Below are 18,938 nucleotides of genomic sequence, written 5' to 3'. Positions count from 1 at the left end.
ACATGTAATTATAAAAAATTTAATTTTATAGGTATAAAAATATAATTTTTAAAATGATAAAACAGTATTAAAAATATAATTTTTACCGATTTAAAAAATAAAATTCAATATATATTTTTTAATTCAAATCTTATTTATATTTTAAAATTTAAACTAATAACTTTGTCACGTTGTTATTCTAAACGTTTCAATTAATATAGGAGATAGACGATTTTAATGAGCGGTTTTAACTCAAGTCACATAATTTAAAACTGCCTATTCAAACACGTAATTTAAATCTGTCCATTTAACTCATAGCGATCAAATCATAATTTAAAATGGCCATCACATTACATTCTAAAAACCATCTCATTTAAATTAGTACTCAAAAAATAAAACATAAAAAATTTAAAAATTTTGATAAACAAAATTTAAATGATATATAATTTAAATTTAAAAATTTTAATATAATTTGAACATTTTAAATAATAGAGTACATAAAAAATCTTATAAAATTTGTTATATTAAAATGGTAGGTTTAAATTGCGTGACTTCAATTAAAATCTTTCATTAATTGAAACGTTCCCATTTGTAGAATAACAACGTAAAAAGTTATTAATTTAAATTTTTAAATATAAATTCATTAAGGTAGAATTATAAGTTATATTTTTATACAAACTAATTTTATTTTTTAAATCGGTCAAAATTATATTTTTAATACCGTTTTATCATTTTAAAAATTATATTTTTATACCTATAAAAATTAAATTTTGTATAATTATAGGTATTCGTATTTCGTTTACAGTCTATTTTGTACGTATACATATTTCGTTTACACTATAAACAAAATATACATGTTTCATGATATTCACTATAATACGTGCAAAATTAATTCGTTTATATTTTAAAAGAAATACGCTTGAAAACGAATTTTGGTAAAAATACTAAAAATAATAGAAATCGGTAAATAATATAATTATTTAATTTATATAAATTAAAAATCTTATAAAATGATTAATTAAGAAAATTTATGTGACAAATTAATTCATTTTTTATTTTTTTTTTGGTAAAGATTGTTCTTTAATTTTTATTTAGGGTGTGTTGTTGCTATATGGTATGGGGTAAGGACTACATGAAAACATGTATGAAATGTTTAGGTAAAAAAAAAATGGACTACTCCAATAAAAATGACAAGTTTAAGCTAAGGATCCAAATTGGAATTAAGCTTTAAAGTAGTCCCTGAACTTGCACTCGAGCTCAAAATGATCTCTGAAATTAATAGTTTCTCAAATTCGTTTGCACTCGAGCCTCAAAATGATCCCTGAAATTAATAGTTTCTCAAATTCGTCCCTAAAATTGCACTCCGAAACTCATAGTAGTCTCGGAATCATTTTTCATTCATCCAAACCCTAAAACCACGTTGTTTTGAACAAAAAAACGTACTAAAAAAAAAGGTGTAGCGTAGAACCAACCCCCATTCTCATCCCCATCCCCAACCTTCTCCTTCCCCTTCCCCTTCCCCTTCCTCTTCCTCTTCTCCTTCTTCTCCTTCCCCATCCCCTTCTCCTTCACCTTCCCCTTCCCCTTCCCCTTCCTCTTCTAATTATACAGATCATGCAACTAGCTTCATTCCAAAGTACCCAACTCATTTGTCTCAGACCGAAAAATCCTTTCAAAATTTCTTACTATCAACGACCACCACCGCAAACCAAAAAAAATGGCAAATTTAATAACAAAATCTCTGAAATCAATAAAATCCCGAACACGACTCTCCCCACTCTCATCATCCCTTTCACACTTTGTCTGCCGCTCAACTTCTGCCGCGCAGCACCAACAACCACCCACCTCTGACTCCTCCTCTTCTTCTTCTACCTTCACCTTCTCATCTAGCGGCGACAACAACAAAAATCAGAGCATATATGTAAAGGGGAAAGAGAAGGTTGGGGGAAGCAGAAGGGGAAGGAAAAAGGAAATGTTGGGAACGCAGAAGAGGAAGGGGAAGGGAGAGGGGAAGGGGAAGGAAAAAGAGTTGGGGATGGGGATGGGGAGGGAGAAAGGAACAGATTGGGAATGGGTTTTGGGGAGGGGGTGTTATACGGTAGGCTTTTTTTTTTCTTTTTTTTTGAATTGGGGTCCACGGTATGTTTTTTTTTTTTTGTGTTTAAAACGACGTCGTTTTAATGTTTGGATGAATGGAAAATGATTTAGGGACTACTATGAGTCCCGGAGTGTAATTTCAGGAACGAATTTGAAGAACTATTAATTTCAGGGATCATTTTAAAACTCGAGTGTAAGTTCAGGAACTACTTTGAGACTTAACTCATCCAAATTGTGACGGATTACTAATATAGTATCGTATATGGAAATGCCATATTTGAAATGTTTGCAAGTTATAATGTATTATTACTAATAATCACGTAGTATTATTTATATTAAGAATATCGAAATACAGAAATAACTAAAATAGACTTGTGTTAGTGTGTATGTCATGAATTTTAATCAGCATGTAATAATGAGAGCATGAAATAAGTCAGCCTAAATTATATTAATGAATATTAATACTACAAGAAAATAAATCTGTCGGCACACTTTTTTAAAAGTTCTAACGATAAACTTATTTTGTCCTAATTCAGTTATTAGTTTTGTTAAAATATTATAATTTTTTAATTATAATTATAGCATGTAAATAATTTATGTAAATCAATAAAAAATTAAATTTTTTATACCTCCTAATTTTTTCTTTTTTTTTAAATTTGACAAAGGAGTAGGCCACGCTTTTAGCTGGCAAGCCACGCTTTTGAAGTGTGACTGTATGTGCTATATCAGTACGCTTTCAAAGCGTACCCAAAACCAACCTAATCGGAACACTTTAAAAGTGTGGCAATATATACACTTTTCGGTACGCTTTTAAAGTGTATCTATAGGTTAAGACTTATTGCCATGCTTTTTAAACGTGGCAAGAGATGAAAGCGTGCCGATAGATCTACAGAAGCGTGGCGATAGAGAAACCGGCACGCTGGCAGATGTGACCCTTTCAAAAGCGTGCCGATAGCTTAAAAAGCGTAGAGAAAAGCTATCGATACGCTTTTTTTGCACTTTTCGGCACGCTTTAAAAGCGTGACAAAAAGCTTATTTTCTTATAGTGTAATAATTAAGTATATTTAATTTATTTATTACAATTTTATATAATTAAAATGAGAATAAATTTATGTTAGAATGTTGTATGTTTTATATCTTTTAATTATATGTTTAAATTTAGTTTTAAAAAGATTTTCTAGTAATGTTTATCATGTTAATTTTTTAGTAAATAATTGCACAAACATAAAATTATGTATTGGAAACTTCTTAAATAAATAAATATTCATTCTTCCCTTCATTTAATAGGATTATTAGTTAGAACAATCGAATTGTCTAGCTTTTTTTAAACAAATATTTATTTGAGATTAAATGTAATAATGGAGTTGTCATTTTAAAAAGGAAAAATAGACAAAAGTACACCCAGATTTTTATACGATGGACAGATGTACTTCTCAATTTTTTAATGAGTCATTTGTACACACGAATATAAAATTCTATTGTCAATTCTACCCTTTCGTAACCTGAGTAATTTTTCTGGCAATGGTGGAGTCCAGGTGGCACGGTATTGTGTGATGTGACCAATTTGGAGTGATACAATAGAAAATAGAAATATTATATTATAAAATTTGCTAAAATATTTATAAGAAAATGGCATGATGAAACCACCGTTCATCTTCTTCCTTCTCCAATTTCTTCGAACCCTAACACAGGGTGAAAAAAATCAACCAAAGTTGCAATCAAACTCATAAGCCACTACATCTCCCAGTTCTGCTCCTACAACCTAATCAATGCCATAACCCTAAATCCCAAACGTCAACCAAATCATGACTCAGCAGCAAAGTGAAGCAGAAGTCCCAACTCCTAATGGTTCCCAGCAAGAAGGTCAGAATGAAGTGCCCACCCAACAATCTAAGAACAGTCAGAAGAAACAGAAGAGCATCGTATAAGAGGCCAGCACTGACTGGTCAAAAGGTTTGTGCAAGGAGGAAGGAATGAGGTACCAAAGATTTTTGTTACTCGTGTGGAGCCTGATTCCTCTGATTCATAAACAAAATTAGAATTCACATACCTCAACGAAGAAACAATCTTCTAGGGTTCCACTCTATAGCAGACTCAAGCACCACTGCATCAAGTCCATGCAGACACTTGCCATTATTGTAGTCGAACTTCTTCTCCTTCTTATTTTTTGGGGTAGAAGACGAGCCACCACAACCATGAGGTATATTCTTCCTTCGTTGAGAGTGTGATATTTTGACACATTAGAATTTACAAACCCACAGGAAGAAGATGTACAGAGAAAAATGAAGAGAATGAAGGAAGAATTTTTTTTTCCACCTGTGCTAGGGTTCTTAAGGTTCAAAGAAATTGGAGAAGGAAGAGGATGAACAGTGATTTCATTGTGCCATTTTCTTATATTTATTTCAATAAATTTAATAATACCCCAAATTGGTCACATCACACAATACCGTGCCACCTGGCCTCCATCACCACTGTAAAAGTTACTTATGTCACGGAAGGGTAGAATTGACAACTATATTCGTGTTTGCAAATGACTCATTAAAAAATTGAGGAGTATATATGTCCACCGTATAAAAATTTGGATGTACTTTTGTCTAGTATATAAACGTAAAAATGTAAACGAAATAAGATTGCAGTATATAAATGTGATAAGACTATGTTGTTTTATGTTTTATCTCGTTTATAGTGTAAATGAATTACATTGTAAACGAGATAAAAAAAACAATATATTTTGATAAAAATGTTATAAAATATATAATTTTGATATATTTATTTTAAAAAATCCCTCCGTTGTAATATTTCTTTTACTTCATTTATATTATCTTTTCACAATTAATATTTATAAAATTTACATATAAACTAATTATTTTTCTAGGAGATCATTAAAATATCAAATGGTTTGATTGACTGAATGCTTATCCATATTAAAAGGTGACACCGTGACTTATGGTGTGTTTGTTTGAGCTGAAAATGGGAGGAAGGAAAAGGAAGGAAAAGAAATTGGAAGGAAAATAATTATTTTTCTTTGTTTGGTTGAGAGGAGAAATAGGAGAGGAAAGAAAATGGGATAGAAAAATATTGGTGGGACCCACTAATTTTCTTTCACTCCAACAATAGAGAGAAAATGGAGAAAAAACTAATTCTCTTTCTCTACTTCCAATATTACCCCTTTACTTTTTTTAATATATTTTATAACATAAAGGTAAAATTGTCTTTTTATACTATTTCTTTCCTTCTTATTTTTCTTTCATCCAAACACATCTAAAGAAAATAAAAATCCACTCAATTTCTTTCCTTTCCTTTCTTTCCTTTCTATTTCTTTCCTCTCTATTTCTTTTCTTCCAACCAAACATAGCCTTAGGGAATGGTCCAGCAAGGTGTAGACCCCACCCAAATAGAATTGCTCTTTACGCTGAGAGATTATTTAATGGAAATGCTTTTAAATATATTGGTGCACGGTGTTTTAATAAATTTTAATTATTAATTTTAATTAACGATTAAAAATGACTGAAATATTAGTGTATCCTACACTTAAAATTTTTCCTTTTGTATTGTATATTTTTGCTTTGCTTAATTTCTTTTCAGCTTTCTAATTTGGGTTCACTCTTTTATTATTTTAACAATCATGACTGTTAATTAGGTAGCTTTTGATAAAGAATGGATGAGCCATGGCCAAGCTTTATCTGGGATAAGAAATGAAAAGAGAAAAGTATCGGACAAGATAATATTAGATGCTCCTTCATTTAAAAAAGAAAAGAAAAAGGCTTTTACTGTTGTTAAGGTAATTTTTTTTAACAGAATTTAAAAAAATCTACTATGAGAAAAATTTCAAATTAATTCATAATTTTCTTTTGAATGACACTTAAATTCTTCATCTTTATTTATTAATTATTAATGCCTAAATATTTAAACTATATGAGATAAATTGATTCTTAAACTTACAAAAAAGACATTTTAAGTTAAAAAAATAATGATCGAGTTTTTAATATTTGAGATAAGTCTAATTTTTTTAATATTTAAAATATTTTATTTTATTTTAAATATCTTATTTCATTCGATATTAGTCTTTTAATCGAAATTAAGATTTTTTTATATGTTCTTTCTTCCATTATAACCTTTTTTAAGTAACGATAAAATAAAATTGTAATTATAGTAGTCATAGTAGTAATTATTATAGTAATTTGAAAGTTAAAGTAGTAGAATCGAAATAAAAAAATAATAATAAAAAAAGAAGTATTTTTAGAAGAAAAAAAATTATTTTTGATCAAAAAACAAAAAATTAAAATAAAATAAAATATTTGGGACAAAAAACATGACGTTTTAAATACTAAAACCAAATTAAAACTTAATTAAAATAGTAAAGATTAAAATAATATTTTATTCTTTTAAATTTCATTCTAAACTGCCAAACCTTAAAAAAAAATGACCAACATATCTCACGATTAGAAAGCTCAAAAACAAACTATTAATAAACAAAAATTAAATACTAAAGTGACTACTTAAAAAATGTTTTGGAACAATTTAGAGGTTTGCTCTAAATTTTTTTAACGAGGGAAATTCTTTAAATAATTAACACAAACAAATTAAATAGAGAATAATATTACATTAATATTTTAAAACGAAAAAATTTATATGCATACCTATTTTTTACATTAACTTTATGTAAATCGAATCAATTGGATTTGATTTATGCTAAATATATGTAAATCAAAATTAACTTGATTTAATTTACTAGCTACTTGTGCATCATATATATGTAAAATTGAATCTAGCTTATTCGACTACTTCTGCAATATATTACTACTTGTCCAGAAGTTAAACATCAATAAAGAAATACCCTCATTTAGATTTAAATAAAATATTAAAAAAAAAAAACAAAACGAATAAGAACAAAAATCCAACTTTTGTATTTTAGTTCAAATTTCAAAAAATTTACATTTTTATGAGGATAAAACACTTATATAAACCAAAGCAACTCAATATTACCTGAATATTCCAAAACAAAAAACATTACTTGACTATCTTCATGTATATATCTATGTAAATCAAATTTACTGAATTTGATTTACACATTTTAGTAGTAAATCGAATTAATGTGTATCGAATTACATGGAGCACTATATTTAAACATAAATCGAATTCATATAATTTGAATTAGCTATTATGACACTAAATCGAATCTAATTGATTCGATTTACTACTGCATAACACATATATAGTAAATCAAATCAGCTTAATTCGATTTACTACCTGTCCAGATTTTTGACATTATTCTATATTAACTTTAAAATATAAATATCAATAAGGAAATACCTATTTGAATCCAAATAAAACATCAAAAAACTCAAAACGAATAATAATAGAAATTCAACTTTTGTGTTTTAGTTCAAATTTCAGAAAATTTATATTTTTATAAACTTATAAATTTAAAACAGAACAATAAACGATTTCTAAAAATTTATTAAAAATCATCATTTGACTCATTAGCATCTAAAGAATCATTATCGGGACTTTTGATGTTAAAAAAGTTAATATAAAGTATGACCCTCCAAGGTGGCATAGGAGTTAAAACTTGAATTTTTCCAGAATCAGAAGTAACAGATAGTTATACATTATAAAATGACCAACTATATTTATACAACATTTAACGTGGTGATAAACCTCATTTTGAGGGTTTATCTTGTATCAATTTCAGGGGTTTTATCAGTGATTCCACACGCTTTTCATATGAAAATACAAGACTTTGTGTTCCTTTCCTAACTTTTGCCTCATAGATGAAAACATGCTTATTTTGCACTAAATTAGATACATTTCTAATCTTCTCTTGATGCCGTTTGATGCCGTGACCTGTGTGTTAAGTGGTTTCAGAATATAGGGCAGGGATGAACCGGAAGAGAGAATGAGAATGGGCGCGAAGGAAAGGAGCATGAGAAATTGAGCTTTGGAAACTTCAGCAAGGGCGCGTGCGCGTACTTGGCGCGTCCGCGTGGATTGCGCAGCTAGAAGTCAAAGCCAGAAGCCAAGCCACGAGCCGGCTTGTGTAGCGGCTAGGCCATAACCCCCATGGGCGCGCACGCGTACACTGCGCCTCCGCTCACATTGCAAGATGCCCCAGTGGCGCGCACGCGTGCTTTGCGCGTACGCGCCGATGCTCGAACATGATTTTTTTAGAAGTCACGTGACCTGGGCGTGGAGACAGTTGGAGATCTCATCTTGGGAGAAGTGCCTTAGCGGGAAGAGCTTAAGAAGACCAAGGGTTGAAGGGTTAAGGACTTTTTGACTCATTTTAGATGGTTCTAGATTTTTTGGCTATAGTTAGTTACACTCTTGGGTAGAGAGAGAGAGGGAGATTCCAAGCTCTCATTAGGGTTCATCTTCATCCATTTTTTGAATTTTCAATCACACTTTGGTGAAATCCATTGCAATTCTCGATTCATTTGTTCATGTTATAGATCTTCTTCTCCAATCTCAATTAGTGATTGTAATTGCTCAATCCTTATAGATCCTAGATTCAACTTTGTAGTTTTGGATTTTTTTTTTAATTTCTTGAGAAGCTCATTTCCATTGTTGTTCTTTGTTAATTGTTGTTAGTTCCTTGTGTTGAAGCACTTTCAATTCTACTTCCTTCTCATTTTTTTACTATGCCTTTTTCCTTGCTCATCAATTGTTTGATAAAATGCCAACATTAGTTATGGAGTAAAAGTTTCTTACTTGGCATAGGGTTTGAGTCATTAGAAAGAGTTGAATAGTTTATGTCAATTGTTGATTTGGAATTAGAAATTGCTAATTGACTTGGAGTGCACTAAAGCTAGATTTCCCTAAGGTGAAAACTAGGACTTGTGACTCAAGTTAGTTACTCTCATTTGACTTTCCTCTATACCTAGGGGTTAACTAAATGAAGCAAGGCATAATTGTTGTCATCATTGACGGGACTATAAGGATAGAATTTCTAATGCCAACCCTAGGCCAAGTCTTCCAAAAATTGATTGCTTGTTTGCCATTTATTTTGCTAAACCTTCAAAAGAACCACAACAAGGCTTCCTAATCGATAAGATGCATGCTCTAGCAATTCCAAGGGAGGACGACTCGGGGGACTAGTACTCTCGGTTATAGATTGTAGGATTGTTTGATGCGAAGTTTGAATGTCGATTAGACTATACTCACGATTATATCCATTATTGAATTCTATATCGGCATGATAAATTTCGTTTATCAAAATGGCGCCGTTGCCGGGGAATATTGCTTCGTGTGCCATGTTATTGCTTAGAGTAGTTATGTGTGCATGCATATAGTTGCGTTTTTTTTTGTGATTCTTTGTCCAAGTGACTAACCCCTCATCGTTACCATGAATTTCACTTCCCCTTTATTGCATAACGCGTTCACAACCGAATCCGAGCTTAGTCCCCTTTGATCCGGAAATAGAACGAACTTTGTTTCATATTAGACAACCAAATCCTTGAGCGAAATGACATCCGTCTTGAGGCAACTCCAATTGAGCCAACAACAACCACAACAACCTCAACCTCAACCTTAACCATATCAATAACACTCTCCACCCCCTCAACAACACAATCAACAATTGGTCCCTCAAAAAGTGTGTGGCATTTGTTCTTGCTATTCCCACTACACGGATGAGTGCCCAAGCCTTCAAGAGGACAACACTTTGGCGGCCACCCACAATTTCTATGACCGCCCAAATCAAGGGTACGACCAAGGCGGTAATCCTAACCAAGGGCACCCTTATCAAGGAGGAAGCTACAATCAAGGGAGTGGGTACCACAATCATAATTGGAGAGACAATCATCAACAAGGAAATAGGGACAACAACAACAATGGAGGAGGTCAAAGATGGAACAACAATTCACAAAACTGGCCACCATACAACCAATACAACCCACCATACAACCAACAAAACCAACAAAGAAACTACCAAACATATCAACCACCACATCAAAGACCACCACCCAACCAATCACAAGCTCCTCAACTCACATATCCAACCGCCCCCTCCAACCAAGATGAAACACTCCGGACCATCATCCAAGGCCAAAAGGAACTACAAAACACACTTGCTTCCGGTCTCACCGGCCTCACCTCTACACTACAAGCTCTTCTTGCACGAATGGACACATCATCAAATCCCACTCCTCAACCCCCAATCCAAAGCGTCATTCCCTCTCACCCTCAACCCAATCCTAAGGGGGGCATCAATGCCATCACCCTGAGATCCGGAACACAATTAAAAGAGAAGGGAGCAAAGGATTCAAATCCCATCACAATCACTCAGGAGGAGGAGAGAATAGATATAGAAGAGGTAGTGGAAAAGGAGACACCACAAGTCATAGTTGAGGATGAAACTCAACCAACAAAAGAGACCCCAAGACCAAGAGAACCTTGGAAGAAGAAATTGCTCAACCACTCCCATTTCCAACACTTGCAAAGAAAGCTAGGAAGCGCATAGAACTCGACCCCAAAATGGTAGAAATGTTCAAGAAAGTTGAGGTAACCATCCCCCTCTTTGATGCTATCCATCAAGTTCCTAGATATGCAAAATTCCTTAAAGATCTATGCATGAACAAGGATAGAATTCTTGAATTGGAAACCATCCCATTGGGGAGTTCTATTTCCGCTTTAATGGGAGCATTGCCCGAGAAGTGTGATGATCCGGGCCCTTGTATGGTCACTTGCACCGTCAATGGAGTTCAATTCGTAGATTGTATGTGTGATCTCGGAGCATGTGTTAGCATCATGCCTCTCTCCGTCTACCGGGTATTGAAGTTACCACCACTAAAAAGGTCGACGGCGAGATTTGTCCTAGCGGATAAAAGCATAATAACCGTGACGGGTGTTGCGGAAGATGTATTGGTGAATATCAAAGGGTTGATATTTCTGATTGACTTCTATGTCCTTGAAATGCCATCAAGTGAAACCGAGAGAGCATCATCCATCCTACTTGGAAGACCATTTTTGAGAACTTCTAGATTTAAGGTAGATGCTTACTCGGGGACATACTCATTTGAGATAGATGGGAGAGTCGTGAGTTTTAGCCTAGAAGAAGCAATGAAGCATCCACCAGAAAGTCACTCTCTATTCCGGTGTGACCCAATTGACAACATTGTCGCCGAAGTGCACCTTGCAAAGTTAGATGAGAAGTACATGATTAAAGAGGCAAATGAAGATCCAAGCAAATTAAACACCACACACCATACAAACCATCCGGAAACCCAAACATCAAATCATGACAAAAAGATGGAATTGAAGCCACTACCTCCCCACCTAAGGTACTCATATCTTGATGAAGCCCAAAAGCTCCCCGTGATAATCGCACAAGAGCTAACCCCTCAACAAGAAGAAAAGTTGCTAGAGGTATTGAGAAAAAATAAAAGGGCAATCGGGTGGAGTTTGGTGGATCTAGTGGGAATAAGCCCCCAAGTATGCGAGCACCGCATATTCCTTGAAGAAGGAGCAAGACCGGTCCGACAACCTCAAAGGAGACTTAATCCAACCATTCTTGAGGTGGTGAAAAAAGAGGTCACTCGGCTACTTGAAGCGGACATCATCTATCCTATCTCGGATAGCGAGTGGGTAAGCCCGGTCCAAGTGGTGCCAAAGAAATCCGGGGTGACCACAATCAAAAATGAAAGCGGTGAACTTATAGCAATGATGAGCGGATAATTTATACGCTTTTTGGCATTATTTTTAGTATGTTTTTAGTAGGATCTAGTTACTTTTAGGGATGTTTTCATAAGTTTTTATGTTAAATTCACATTTCTGGACTTTACTATGAGTTTGTGTGTTTTTCTGTGATTTCAGGTATTTTCTGGCTGAAATTGAGGGACTTGAGCAGAAATCAGATTCAGAGGTTGAAGAAGGACTGCTGATGCTGTTGGATTCTGACCTCCCTGCACTCAAAGTGGATTTTCAGGAGCTACAGAACTCGAAATGGTGCGCTTCCAATTTCGTTGGAAAGTAGACATCCAGGGCTTTCCAGCAATATATAATAGTCCATACTTTGGCCAAGAATAGACGACGTAAACTGGCGTTCAACGCCAGTTTTCTGCCCAAATCTGGCGTCCAGCGCCAGAAAAGGATCCAAAACCAGAGTTGAACGCCCAAACTGGCACAGGAACTGGCGTTCAACTCCACAAATGGCCTCTGCACGTGCAACACTTAGGCTCAGCCCAAACACACACTAAGTGGACCCCGGAAGTGGATTTATTCATCAATTACTTACTCATGTAAACCCTAGTGACTAGTTTATTATAAATAGGACCTCTTACTATTGTATTAGACGTCTTTTTGACCATCTTTGGTCTCAGTTTTATTCCATTGTTCATCTTAGGAGACTATTGATCTCGTTTAGGGGGCTGGCCATCTCGGCCATGCCTGGACCTTTCACTTATGTATTTTCAACGGTAGAGTTTCTACACTCCATAGATTAAGGTGTGGAGCTCTGCTGTTCCTCAAAGATTAATGCAAAGTACTACTGTTTTCTATTCAAGTCTTCTTATTTCTCTTCTAAGATAGCCATTCGCACCCAAGAACGTGATGAAGGTGATGATTATGTGTGACGCTCATCATCCTTCTCCCTTATGAACGCGTGCCTGACAAACACTTCTGTTCTACATGAATTAAGCTAGAATGAGTATCTCTTAGATCTCCTAACCAGAATCTTCGTGGCGTAAGCTAGAATGATGGCGGCATTCAAGAGAATCCGGAAAGTCTAAACCTTGTCTGTGGTATTCCGAGTAGGATTCAATGATTGAATGACTGTGACGAGCTCCTAACTCGCGATTGCAGGGCGTTAGTGACAGACGCAAAAGGATAGTAAATCCTATTCCGGCATGATCGAGAACCGACAGATGAATAGCCGTGCCGTGACAGGGTGCGTGAGCATATTATTCACTGAGAGGATAAGATGAAGCCATTGACAAGGGTGATGCCTCCAGACGATTAGCCGTGCCGTGACAGGGCATTGGATCATTTTCCCGTGAGATGACCGAAAGTAGCCATTGACAGTGATGATGTATCACATAAAGCCAGCCATGGAAAGGAGTAAGACTGATTGGATGAAGATAGCAGGAAAGCAAAGGTTCAGAGGAACGAAAAGCATCTCCATTCGCTTATCTGAAATTCCTACCAATGATTTACATAAGTATCTCTATCCCTATTTTATTATATAATATTCGAAAACACCATTATCACTTTATATCTGCCTGACTGAGATTTACAAGGTGACCATAGCTTGCTTCATACCAACAATCTCCGTGGGATTCGACCCTTACTCACGTAAGGTATTACTTGGACGACCCAGTGCACTTGCTGGTTAGTTGTATCGAAGTTGTGACAATTATGAATTAAGATCAAAGCACCAAGATTTGGAGCCATTACCAGGGATTGTTCGAGCCTGGACATCACAATTTCGTGCACCAAGTTTTTGGCGCCGTTGCCGAGGATTGTTTGAGTTTGGACAACTGACGGTTCATCTTGTTGCTCAGATTGGGTAACTTTCTTTTTCGTTTTCTTTTCAAAGATCTTTCAAAAATATTTTCAAAAAAAAAATTTTTTTTCCTTTGTTTTCGAAAAATATAAAAATGTTTTCAAAAATTTATTCAAAATTTTTAAGAATGAATTCTAGTGTTTCATGAAGCATGTGAAGCCTGGCTGGCTGTAAAGCCATGTCTAAATTCATTTGGACTGAGGCTTGCAATTTGTTATCAAGAGCAAATTAGTTGTTGCTCATCCACCTGCTGCTGATCCATGATCACATGCTGAAGCTTGGCTGGCCATTGGCCATGTCTAGTGTTTTGGACTGGAGCTTTCTTTGAAAGCTTGGCTGGCTAGTGAGCCATGTCTAATTCCTGGACTGAAGCTTTAGACTAAGAATGCAAGATTCCTGGAATTCATATTAAAAATTTTGGAATCCTTATTTTTTTTTCTTTTTCATATAATTTTCGAAAAAAAATCCAAAAAAAAAAAAATTAGAAAATCATAAAAATCAAAATATTTTTTGTGTTCTTGTTTGAGTCTTGAGTCATATCATAAGTTTGGTGTCAATTGCATATGCATCTTGCATTTTTCGAAAATATCATGCATTCATAGTGTTCTTCATGATCTTCAAGTTGTTCTTGGTAAGTCTTCTTGTTTGATCTTGATGATTTTTTGATTTGTGTCTTTTCATGTTTATCATATGCATTCTTGAATTCTTAGTGTCTAAGCATTAAAGAATTCTAAGTTTGGTGTCTTGCATGTTTTCTTTGCATTAAAAATTTTTCAAAAATATGTTCTTGATGTTCATCATGACATTCAAAGTGTTCTTGGTGTTCATCTTGACATTCATAGCATTCTTGCATGCATCACATGTTTTGATCTAAAAATTTCATGCATTGCATCTTTTTAGTGTTTTTCTCTTGCATCATAAAAATTTCAAAAATAAAAAAAAAAATCTTTCCCTTTTCTTCTCTCATCAAATTCGAAAATCTGGATTGACTTTTTCAAAAGTTTTTAAAATCAAGTTGTTTCTTATGAGTCAAATCAAATTTTCAATTTGAAAATCTTATCTTTTTCAAAATCTTTTTCGAAAATCAAATCTTTTTCAAAATTTTTAGTTATTTTCGAAAATTAAAAAAATCTTTTTCAAAAATCTTTTTCTTATTTTTATACCAAATTTTCGAAAATAACATAATCAATTAATGTTTTGATTCAAAAATTTGAAGTTTGTTACTTGCTTGTTAAGAAAGATTCAAACTTTAAGTTCTAGAATCATATCTTGTGATTTCTTATGAATCAAGTCATTAATTGAGATTTTAAAAATCAAATCTTTTTCAAAACTAATTTCAATCATATCTTCTCAAAAATATCTTCTTATCTTATCTTTTTCAAAAATATCTTTTCAAAATATCTTTTCTAACTTCCTAACTTCTTATCTTTTCAAAATTTGTTTCAACTAACTAACTAACTTTTTGTTTGTTTCTTAACTTTTTCAAAACTACCTAACTAACTCTCTCTCTCTCTCTAATTTTCGAAAATATCTTCCCTCTTTTTCAAAATTTCTTTTTAACTAATTATTTTTATTTTTTATTTTTGATTTCAAAAATTTTCGAAAATCACTAACATTTTTCAAAAACCATTTTCGAAAATCACTAACTCCTTTTCAAAATAATTTTCGAAAATTATCCCTCCCCCATCTCATTCTATTTATTCATTCATATCCTAACATCTCATCTCACATCTCTTCCATTCGTACAGTTGTGTTTCTTCCTTTACATCACATTCTTTGTCTCCCCCTCTTTTCTTCCACTCACAAAGGGATCCCTATACTGTGGTATAAAGGATCTCTATTATTATTATTATTTTTCTGTGCCTTCTTCTTTGTCATATGAGGAGGAGCAAGGATAAGAACATTCTTGTGGAAGCAGATCCAGAACCTGAAAAGACTCTGAAGAGAAAATTAAGAGAAGCTAAAATACAACAATCCAGAGATAACCTTTCAGAAATTTTCGAACAAGAAAAGGAGATGGCAGCCGAAAATAATAATAATGTAAGGAAGATGCTTGGTGACTTTACTGCACCTAATTCCAATTTACATGGAAGAAGCATCTCCATTCCTGCCATTGGAGCAAACAACTTTGAGCTGAAACCTCAATTAGTTTCTCTAATGCAGCAGAACTGCAAGTTTCATGGACTTCCATCTGAAGATCCTTTTCAGTTCTTAACTAAATTCTTGCAGATATGTGATACTGTTAAGACTAATGGAGTAGATCCTGAAGTCTACAGGCTCATGCTTTTCCCCTTTGCTGTAAGAGACAGAGCTAGATTATGGTTGGATTCTCAACCCAAAGACAGCCTGAACTCTTGGGATAAGCTGGTCACGGCTTTCTTAGCCAAGTACTTTCCTCCTCAAAAGCTGAGCAAGCTTAGAGCTGATGTTCAAACCTTCAGACAGAAAGAAGGTGAATCCCTCTATGAAGCTTGGGAAAGATACAAACAGTTGACCAAAAAGTGTCCTTCTGACATGCTTTCAGAATGGACCATCCTGGATATATTCTATGATGGTTTATCTGAGCTATCAAAGATGTCACTGGACACTTCTGCAGGTGGATCCATTCACCTAAGGAAAACGCCTGCAGAAACTCAAGAACTCATTGACATGGTTGCTAATAACCAGTTCATGTACACTTCTGAAAGGAATCCTGTGAGTAATGGGACGCCTATGAAGAAGGGAGTTCTTGAAGTTGATACTCTGAATGCCATATTGGCTCAGAACAAAATATTGACTCAGCAAGTCAATATGATCTCTCAGAGTCTGCATGGAATGCAAGCTGCATCCAACAATACTCAAGAGGCATCTTCTGAAGAAGAAGCCTATGATCCTGAGAACCCTGCAACAGCAGAGGTAAATTACTTAGGTGAACCTTATGGAAACACCTATAACTCAACATGGAGAAATCATCCAAATTTCTCATGGAAGGATCAAAAGCCCCAACAAGGCTTTAATAATGGTGGAAGAAACAGGTTTAGCAACAGCAAGCCTTTTCCATCATCAACTCAGCAACAGACAGAGAACTCTGAACAAAATGCTTCTAATTTAGCAAATCTAGTCTCTGATCTATCTAAGGCCACTGTAAGTTTCATGAATGAAACAAGGTCTTCCATTAGAAATCTGGAAGCACAAGTGGGCCAGCTGAGTAAAAGGATCACTGAAATCCCTCCTAGTACTCTCCCAAGCAATACAGAAGAGAACCCAAAAGGAGAGTGCAAGGCCATTGACATAAGCGCCATGGCCGAACCTGTGAGGAGAGGAGAGGACGTGAATCCCAAGGAGGAAGACCTCCTGGGACGTCCAGTGGTCAATAAGGAGCTTCCTTCTGAGGAACCAAAGGAATCTGAGACTCATCTAGAGACCATAGAGATTCCATTGAACCTCCTTATGCCCTTCATGAGCTCTGATGAGTATTCCTCTTCTGAAGAGAATGAGGTTGTTACTGAAGAGCAAACTGCCAAGTTTCTTGGTGCAATCATGAAGCTGAATGCCAAATTGTTTGGCATTGATACTTGGGAAGTTGAACCTCCCTTGTTCATCAATGAACTAAGTGATCTGGATCAACTGACATTGCCTTAGAAGAGACAGGATCCTGGAAAGTTCATAATCCCTTGTACCATAGGCACCATGATCTTTAAGGCTCTGTGTGACCTTGGTTCAGGGATAAACCTCATGCCCCTCTCTGTAATAGAGAAACTGGGAATCTATGGGGTGCAAGCTGCTAAAATCTCACTAGAGATGGCAGACAGCTCAAGAAAACAGGCTTATGGACAAGTAGAAGATGTATTAGTAAAGGTTGAGGGCCTTTACATCCCTACTGATTTCATAGTCCTGGATACTGGAAAGGAAGAGGATGAATCCATCATCCTAGGAAGACCTTTCCTGGCCACAGCAAGAGCTGTGATTGATGTTGACAGAGGTGAAATAGTCCTTCAATGGAATGAGAACTCCCTTGTATTCAAAACTCAAGGATCTCCCTCTGCAACCATGGAGAGGAAGCTTGAAAAGCTTCTCTCAAAGCAGAGTCAACCAGAGCCCCCACAGTCAAACTCTAAGTTTGGTGTTGGGAGGCCACAACCAAACTCTAAGTTTGGTGTTGAACTCCCATATCCAAACTCTAAGTTTGGTGTTGGAGAGTTTCAACAAAGCTCTGCACATCTGTGAGGCTCCATGAGAGCCCACTGTCAAGCTATTGACATTAAAGAAGCGCTTGTTGGGAGGTAACCCAATGTTTATCTAATTCTTATTTTTATTGTTTTTCATGTTTTCTTAGGGTCATGATCATGTGGAGTCACAAAATAAATAGAAAAATTGAAAACGGAATCAAAAACAGCAGAAGAAAAATCACACCCTGGAGGAGCATCTGTCTGGCGTTCAGCGCCAGAACAGAGCATGGTTCTGGCGCTGAACGCCCAAAATGGGCAGCTTCTGGGCGCTGAACGCCAGAACAGGCATGGTTCTGGCGTTCAACGCCAGAAATGGCACACAGATGGGCGTTGAACGCCCAAAATGGCCACCAACCTGGCGCTGAACGCCCAGAGTTGGATACAAAGGCATTTTTACATGCCTAATGGGTGCAGGGATGTAAATCCTTGAACACCTCAGGATCTGTGGACCCCACAGGATCCACTCAGGATCTGTGGACCCCACAGGATCCCCAACTACCTCCACTCACTTCTTCTCACCACTCTCTTTCACACAACCCCATAAACACTCTTCCCTAAAAACCCCTCACCAATCACCTCAATCTCTCTTCCCCACTAAACCTTCACCACTCACATCCACCCACTCTTCCCAATAAACCTACCTCATAAACTCCACCTACCTTCAAAATTCAAAACCAATTTCCCACCCAAACCCACCCATATGGCCGAAACAATACCCCACCTCCCTTCCCTATATAAAGACCTCCATTCTTCACCAAATTCACACAACACACCCCTCTACACTTTCCTTAGCCGAAACCACATCTCCCTCTCCCTCTCCATATTTCTTCTTCTTCTTCTTCTATTCTTTTGTTTATTGCTCGAGGGCGAGCAATATTCTAAGTTTGGTGTGGTAAAAGCATAGCTTTTTTTTGTTTTTCCATTACCATTGATGGCACCTAAGACCGGAGAATCCTCTAGAAGAGGGAAAGGGAAGATAAAAGCTTCCACATCCGAGTCATGGGAGATGGAAAGGTTCATCTCCAAAGCCCATCAAGACCACTTCTATGATGTTGTGGCCAAGAAGAAGGTGATCCCTGAGGTCCCTTTTAAACTCAAAAGAAATGAGTATCCGGAGATCCGACATGAAATTCAAAGAAGAGGTTGGGAAGTTC

The 18,938-nt window shown here is 35.4% G+C and overlaps 1 non-coding gene across 1 annotated transcript; it reads right to left on the bottom strand.

Annotated features, from left to right (window-relative positions):
* Positions 1–15,988: 15,988 nt before the first annotated feature.
* LOC112761035 (small nucleolar RNA R71) lies at positions 15,989–16,096 on the bottom strand. The gene has a single exon (XR_003181444.1). It is a non-coding gene; the product is annotated as a small nucleolar RNA R71 (small nucleolar RNA).
* Positions 16,097–18,938: the final 2,842 nt, after the last annotated feature.

The sequence above is a fragment of the Arachis hypogaea genome, chromosome 16 (genome assembly GCF_003086295.3).
Source record: "Arachis hypogaea cultivar Tifrunner chromosome 16, arahy.Tifrunner.gnm2.J5K5, whole genome shotgun sequence".
NCBI lineage: Eukaryota > Viridiplantae > Streptophyta > Magnoliopsida > Fabales > Fabaceae > Arachis > Arachis hypogaea.
Note: the sequence above shows the minus strand (reverse complement) of the source record. Positions and strands in the feature narration are given on the sequence as shown.